Source organism: Melanotaenia boesemani, chromosome 8 (assembly GCF_017639745.1).
Source record: "Melanotaenia boesemani isolate fMelBoe1 chromosome 8, fMelBoe1.pri, whole genome shotgun sequence".
Classification (NCBI taxonomy): Eukaryota; Metazoa; Chordata; class Actinopteri; order Atheriniformes; family Melanotaeniidae; genus Melanotaenia; species Melanotaenia boesemani.
The window spans coordinates 677,973-685,848 of NC_055689.1; the positions used below are offsets into that span (position 1 = coordinate 677,973).

The following is a 7,876-nucleotide window of genomic DNA, read 5'->3' on the forward strand; positions in this document are numbered from 1 at the left end:
ATTCCCCCACTAACCTGTTCTTTACCCAGCAGTTATCCACCCACTCCAGTGGACTCCCCGTCCGGCTTCCCGGGTTCTGCTTGTACGATCTCACCAAACTGCACTACAGCACCCGGTACGTGGATTTGTAACATCCTGCATCATTATCACAGACTCCCTGCCTTCTAACACCTGTTCTCATACCCCCCCACAGAAGAGCTGACCGAACGAGACCGGATAGATCACCAGTGCACATTTACATTGTTCAAATAAATTCCTTTTTACCTTTCACTGGAATCCTGATTCTTTTGAGTCCAATCTCCGGGTTTGTGACAGTACGATCTGGCCAAACTATGGACTCATCAGGTTCCAGTGATTGGCGCGTCAGAGTTGAGAGCGCAATCAGCCAGCAGGAAATGGGGTTGAATGAGTTGGTTTCACAGGTTAAGACACTGGCCAAAGGAATAGCAACCTTAACCACGTCTGTTTCAGGAACGTCTCATGCACCACAGGCTTCACCAACAGTAAATCCGGGGCATGAACCCCGCGTGGCTTCCCCAGAAAGATACTCAGGAGATCCAGGTCAGTGTCGGGCTTTTCTGGTTCATTGTTCCCTACAATTTGAGCTCCAGCCTTCGTCATTCCCCACTGAAAGGGCCAAAGTGGCTTACGTTTTGTCCCTACTATCAGGACGGGCGAAGCTATGGGGAACGGCTGAATGGGAGAGGGATTCGCCTGTGATCGCCTCTTTCCGTAGTTTTTTCGGAGGAATTGCGCCGGGTATTCGACCCTATCCGTTCCGATCATGAAGCATCCAGAACCCTGTTCTCCATCTCCCAGGCAGACCGATCGGTAACGGATTATGCCATCGATTTCCGCACCGTAGCAGCAGATAGCACCTGGAACGCTTCAGCTCTGTTCGATGCGTTTTACAATGGCTTATCTGACCGAATTAAGGATGAACTCGCTGCTAGGGATCCGCCTAAAGATCTTAATGCCCTCATTGACATATCCATCAGGATTGACCAGCGGCTGAGGGAGAGGCGGAGAGAAAGAAGACAGACACGTGTGCCACAGGACCCCCGACCTTCACTCAGACCTGGTCTGTCGTTGGTCTCTGAGAGATCTGTCACTGCCTCCAACTCCAGCGAACCAGAACCCATGCAGATGGGTAGGAACAAGTTATCCCAAGCAGACAGAGAACGAAGGATGACTGAAAGACTCTGTTTATACTGCGGTCAGCCCGGCCATTTAGTTCGTACCTGTCCAGTAAAAGATCGGGCTCAGCAGGGAACGGGCGGACCCTGTTGAGCCGCACTCTATTAGATCATTCTGTCACTCGCCCAGTTTTTCACATACAGGTCACAGCGGCAGGCCAGGAAAACACCTTACCGGTTTTTATCGACTCAGGCTCTGACTCAGAATTCATTGATAAAAACGTAGCTGAACAGCTGGGTCTTAGCTTCTCCCCCCTGCCGGTACCACTGCAGGTCCGAGCCCTGGATGATCACCTCCTGCACCAAGTCACCCAAAGAACCGAACCTGTTCCAGTTGTTTTTGATTCATGTCACCATGAAAACATCAGCTTCTTTGTCATCGATTCCCCCCAGATCCCGGTTATTTTTGGTATCACCTGGTTACAGCTCCATAACCCTCACATAGACTGGCGAGATGGCAGGATTATCAACTGGGACACGAACTGTTTAACTTCCTGTCTTCGTTCTCTTCCCCCTACAGTCATTTCCACACCTGAGGCAGAGGAGACCAGCTACCCCTGTCTGTCGCAGGTGCCTGTTCAGTATCATGATCTGAAAGAAGTGTTTAATAAAACCAGAGCCACCTCTCTGCCTCAACATCGACCCTATGACTGTGCTATCGACCTCCTTCCCGGCACCACACCCCCCAGGGGCCGTCTGTTTTCTCTGTCAGCCCCAGAGAAAGTTGCAATGGAGAAATACATCTCGGAATCCCTCGCAGCCAGACTTATCCGTCCCTCATCCTCCCCGGCCGGGGCAGGATTTTTCTTTGTGGATAAGAAGGACGGATCGCTCCGTCCGTGCATTGATTACCGGGGTCTGAATGAAATCACTGTTAAAAATCGTTACCCTCTGCCTCTAATGTCTACAGCCCTAGATCTGTTACAAGGAGCGACTATTTTCACCAAGCTGGATTTACGCAATGCCTATCATCTGGTCCGCATCCGGGAGGGAGATGAGTGGAAAACGGCTTTTAACACCCCAAATGGACACTACGAATATCTGGTAATGCCCTTTGGGCTGACCAACGCACCTGCTGTGTTCCAAGCATTCGTCAATGATATACTTACGTGACATGTTAAATAAGTTTGCTTTTGTTTATTTGGATGATATCTTGATTTTTTCCCACAGTCCGGAGGAGCATGTTTTTCATGTTCGAACAGTTTTACAGCGTCTACTCCAGCATCAGCTGTTTGTCAAAGCGGAGAAGTGTGAATTTCACCGCCCGTCTGTCACGTTCCTGGGGAATGTCATTTCTGCAGGTGGGGTGGAGATGGATCCTTCCAAGGTGTCTGCGGTTAGCGAATGGCCCACACCGGAGAACCGTAAGCAACTGCAAAGATTCCTGGGTTTTGCAAATTTTTATCGTAAATTCATAAAGAACTATAGTGCTGTAGCCTCACCCCTACATCAGTTAACTTCTGTTAAGACCCCTTACAACTGGACCACGGAGGCCGACTCGGCTTTTCAGCAGCTTAAGACTCTGTTCACCACAGCTCCCATCCTGAGAACACCTGATCCCAAACGACAATTCATCCTGGAGGTCGACGCATCTGACACAGGCGTGGGGGCGGTGCTTTCCCAGCGCAGCTCGGAGGACTCTAAGGTGCATCCCCTGCGCCTATTTCTCCAGAACGCTATCCTCCGCTGAGCGCAATTACGACATTGGGAACCGCGAACTTCTGGCAGTAAAACTGGCCCCTGCAGGAATGGCGTCACTGGCTGGAAGGCGCGGCAGAACCGTTTCTGGTTTGGACGGATCACAAGAATTTGGAGTACCTGAAAACAGCCAAAAGACTAACCCCCCGGCAGGCGCGCTGGGCTCTTTTCTTCAATAGATTCTGTTTTACTCTGGCTTATCGTCCTGGATCTAAAAACATTAAACCTGATGCTCTCTCCCGACAGACTGCCCACCCGGAGGAGGACGCTAATGATGCTGCTGATTTCATCCTGCCTACCCGCATACGACTGGGAGTAAACAGAATTCAGCTGGAGGACGAGATCAGTCAGGCGCTGGCGGGTGTTGTCGTCCCCACTGGCTGCCCCGCGGGACGCCTGTTTGTCCCACCTCGTCTGCGGTCTAAGGCTCTGGTTCTCTGTCACTCCTCACGCCTGGCCTGTCACCCGGGAGTGGCACGTACCTTGTTTCTCCTGTCCCAGCGCTTCTGGTGGCCCTCCTGTCGCCGGGATGTGCGGAGCTTCGTTGCCGGCTGCCCTGTCTGCGCCCGTTCTAAGCCGTCTAGGTTACGTCCTGCGGGCCTCCTGCATCCTCTGTCCATTCCCCGTCGTCCCTGGTCCCACATCGCCATGGACTTTGTCACGGGCCTTCCCCCCTCTGATGGTATGACGGTGATAATGACTGTAATTGACAGATTTTCTAAGATGGCCCATTTTGTTGCTCTCCCCAAACTGCCCACAGCTAAGGAAACTGCTGACCTTCTCTCTGTCCATGTGTTCCGCCTGCACGGCATTCCCCTGGATGTGGTTTCCTGACCGTGTGGCCCGCAGTTCACCTCCAAGTTTTGGGCCGAAGTTTTGCCGCCTGCTTGGGATTAAGGTCAGTCTGTCATCCGGATTCCACCCTCAGTCGGGATGGCCAGTCGGAGAGGGCCAACCAGACGCTGGAGGACTTGCCTTCGGTGCCTCTGTTCCGACGACCCCTCGACCTGGTCCAGGACTCTGCCTTGGGTGGAATATGCCCATAATTCCCTGCCTTCCTCGGCCACGGGGCTCTCCCCTTTCCACGTTGTCACAGGTTTTCAGCCTCCGCTGTTTGCTCCTCAGGAGGCGGAGGTGCGGGTTCCCTCTGCGCACGCGGCTGTCAGCCGCTGTCACAGAATCTGGCGGCGCGCGCGCCACGCTCCTGCGGGCTTCCCGGCGTTACCCAGGCGGCGGGTTCCGACCGTCATAGGCGGGCTGCTCCTTCCTACCAGGTGGGTCAGAAGGTTTGGTTGGCTACCAGGGACCTGCCGCTGCGCCTGGACTGTCGGAAGTTGGCTCCGCGGTTCGTGGGGCCGTTTCCCATCTCCAAGGTTGTCAACCCCGTGGCTGTGCGCCTTCGCCTTCCCGGAGCTATGCGTGTGCATCCCACCTTCCATGTGTCTAGGATCAAGCCTGTCTCCTTCTGTCCGCTTGTGCCCTCCTCCAGACCCCCTCCTCCCGCCCGGTTCGTGGACGGCGGGCCGGTCTTCACTGTGCGCCGCATCCTGCGCTCGCGTCGCTCGGGGCCGCTCGCTGCAGTATCTTGTGGACTGGGCTGGTTCTGGTTATGGTCCTGAGGAGCGCACCTGGATTCCTGCTCGTTTTGTTCTGGACCCTGCCCTTCCGGGCGAGTTTCCATCGCCGCCTTCCCTGCTCAGCCTGGTGGGTCGCCGTGAGTCGACCCTTGTGGGGGGGGGTACTGTAATGATCCGTCTGATAAGGGTCGGACTTCCAGCCTCCCTGAACGCAACCTAATTTTTCCCACTCTGATTGGTAATACGCTTCACCTGTTTGATGCCCTTTAAATACCTGCCTGTGACAGCGTTCTTCGCCAGATCGTCTTGGTTCTACCCTGCCACGTTTCCAGCCGTTGTTCTACCTGTCTGCCTGCCTACCTGCCTGTTGTTGACCTTGTTTTTGGACCTGGATTATCGCCTCTGCCTGCCACCTGACTGGTATCTCTGTTTGTTATTGGATTTCTGGATTATTGACCCCTGGACTGGTTTTTGGATGTGGATTTTGGATCACGGAATAATCTACTCTGCCCAGACGGAGATATTCATTATCACCCACTTCCGTGGGTTGGAGACCCTGACCCCCGCCAGTTATTCCCCACTAACCTGTTCTTTACCCAGCAGTTATCCACCCACTCCAGTGGACTCCCCGTCCGGCTTCCCGGGTTCTGCCTGTACGATCTCACCAAACTGCACTACAGCACCCGGTACGTGGATTTGTAACATCCTGCGTCATTATCACAGACTCCCTGCCTTCTAACACCTGTTCTCATACCCCCCACAGAAGAGCTGACCGAACGAGACCGGATAGATCACCAGTGCACATTTACATTGTTCAAATAAATTCCTTTTTACCTTTCACTGGAATCCTGATTCTTTTGAGTCCAATCTCCGGGTTTGTGACAGATGCTGGGTAAAGTGAAGGGAGCTAAGTTTGAAGCTAGCTGCTGCTAGCTGCTGGGCAAAGTGAAGGGAGCTAATCCTGAAGCTAGCTGCTTCTTCACCCCAGGAGTAATCGCCTCTCTCCACCTCCTGACCTCGGTGTGGAGGTGAAAAGTTTATCAGCTGTTTCTGAGTTTACTCAGAAATACTCAGAAATGTTGCCTCAGGAGCAAAAAGACCAGACGGAGTTACAAGGGAAATAACTGGTTTTGTTATTGCTGAACGCTACCTGTCGGTGCTGTGTTCAACTCACGTAGCATAGCAGGTGGCCCTTAAAGCAATCTCATCTCCCTGTAAAAACACGTTTATGGAACATACACAATATACAAATAATAGCTCACACACGTTTTACAATTTCCATTTGGAGACAAATATATTTTTTCATTCCTCGTGATGACATCACAATGATGTCCACGACTAATTGACTAATCGTTTTTTTGTTTTTTTTTTTATACTTTTTATTTATAACATTTAAAATGTACTAAACAGACACAAAAACAAATAGAGGTCATGGGATGGCAGTCAGACAAAACAAGCATATTTCAAAATGTATACAGTATTTCACATGTAGTCAAACAAGGTTAATACTGTCACAGTCAAAGTCCAACCATTTTCTCCAGCGTCTTTTTCCCAGCTCCTCCTGGAGCTTTAGAGTAAAGGTCATACGTTCCATCAGTTTAATGCTTTCTACAGTTGAGATGAACAGGTTAATTGTGGGGGGATCTTTGCATAACCAGCATTTTGTTATTGCTTTCTTGGCTGATGCCAGCAGAATCTTTAGGAGGTAGGTGTCATCCGAATTCAGCTCATTCGGAACACATCCGAGATACAGCAATGTGAATGAGCAACTGATGTTAAACCCCAACGTTTTTGATATTATTTTTGCCACCTTCAACCAAAAGGGCTGAATAAGTGGGCAGGACCAAAATATGTGCCCATGTGCTCCCCACAGTTTCTCCAGCACTGGGGAGGGACAGCACTGAACTTAGACTTCTGTTTAGGTGTTATGAAGAAACGAATTAAGTTCTTCCAGCAAAAGTCTCGCCAGGTGCTGGAGTTTGTTGAAGAGAGCTGTATTTCCCAGGCCCTTGTCACGTGTCCTCTGTAATTACAGTATTTATATCATCTTCCCATTTTTTCTTTATGTAAGTTGTAAGAGTCCTTCTTTAATGTAATCAAACTGCGGTAGAGTTTACTGATTAGAGCTTTAAGACTTGCCGAATTATAAGCCCCAAAGGAGATGCTGATAACTGGTGAGGTTTCTCTGAGGTCATGACCCTTAATTTTTTTTCCAACATAGTCACGGAGCTGCAAATATCTGAAAAAATCCTGTTTCTCCAGGTCATACACCCTACATAGTGTGTCAAATGGACACAAGTTTATTTTTTTCAAAAACCATACATATCTAACATATGTCTAAATCTAACATCCTGAGGGGCGGGTAGGAAATCAGGGTCATATACTGGCCATCTAAGAAGTCTTGTTTCTTCCTGAAGTTGCAATCGTATAAACCTCCCTTCCAAATTTTTAATGTCAGATTCACCCACTGGCTGGTTGTGAAGAAGTTTTCACCTTTGAGGAAAATGTTACCCAGTCTAGATTGGAGTGGAACATCTGAGAGAGCCCATTTCAATAGTCTTCCATTTTACATAGTTGCATGGGTTACACCAACAAACCAGCGGCCTCAGCTGAGCAGATACATAGTAGTCTCGTAAAGAGGGTAGGCCCCCTCTCATCCCCCAGCAACTGCAAAGTACAGAATTTAACTCTTGGTCTCTTTTTAAGCCAAATAAATCTAGAGATGTGTTTATTCCATTCACTGAACTGTTTGTCAGGGATAGGTACTGGCAAAGACAGGACAAAGATAAAATAGGTTTGGGGAGAATGTTCGTCTTGATCATCCGTATTCTGTTGCCAAAATCAAGAGGGAGCAGGCTTCTAGTTACTGAGGTCACTGATTATTTCTTAATTAATATGGTTATAGTTTTTATCATATAGTTGTGACAGATCTTTAGGCAGATATTCTCCTAAGTATTTAATGTATTTTTGAATACCAATTAAACTTATACTTGGACATTAATTGCTGTCCCGGATGAAAATCAAACGTCATGACCTGTGTTTTATAAACTTTAAGGACATATCCTGAGTAAGTGCCATACGTATCTAACATCTCCATCAGCACCGGCAGACCTGAGTCAGGATCCGCCAGCATAACCAAGCCATCATCTGCATATACGCACACTTTATATTCCTCCCTGCCAATTTGAATACCCTTTAGTGCAGTCTTCCTGGGCTAGAGGCTCTATAAACAAATTAAAAAGGTATGGGCTTGCAGGGCACCCCTGCCTACAGCCACGTTGTAAAGTTATAGGGTTAGAGAGGCTTCCATTTATTTTTATTCTAGCGGTAGGGGAGGAGTAAAGCGCCTGAATACATTTTATAAAGTCATTGCAAAATCCAAACCTTTTCATTACTAAATAAAGA

General features: G+C 49.3%; 2 long non-coding RNA genes across 2 annotated transcripts; both read left to right on the forward strand.

Moving 5' to 3' along the window:
* The first annotated feature begins 81 nt into the window (after positions 1–81).
* LOC121643853 lies at positions 82–268 on the forward strand. The gene is made up of 2 exons (XR_006011180.1): positions 82–115; positions 194–268. It is a non-coding gene; the product is annotated as an uncharacterized LOC121643853 (long non-coding RNA).
* Positions 269–4,903: 4,635 nt separating this feature from the next.
* On the forward strand, positions 4,904–5,309 carry LOC121644889. Its single transcript, XR_006011328.1, has 2 exons — positions 4,904–5,157; positions 5,235–5,309. It is a non-coding gene; the product is annotated as an uncharacterized LOC121644889 (long non-coding RNA).
* The last annotated feature ends 2,567 nt before the right edge of the window (positions 5,310–7,876 follow it).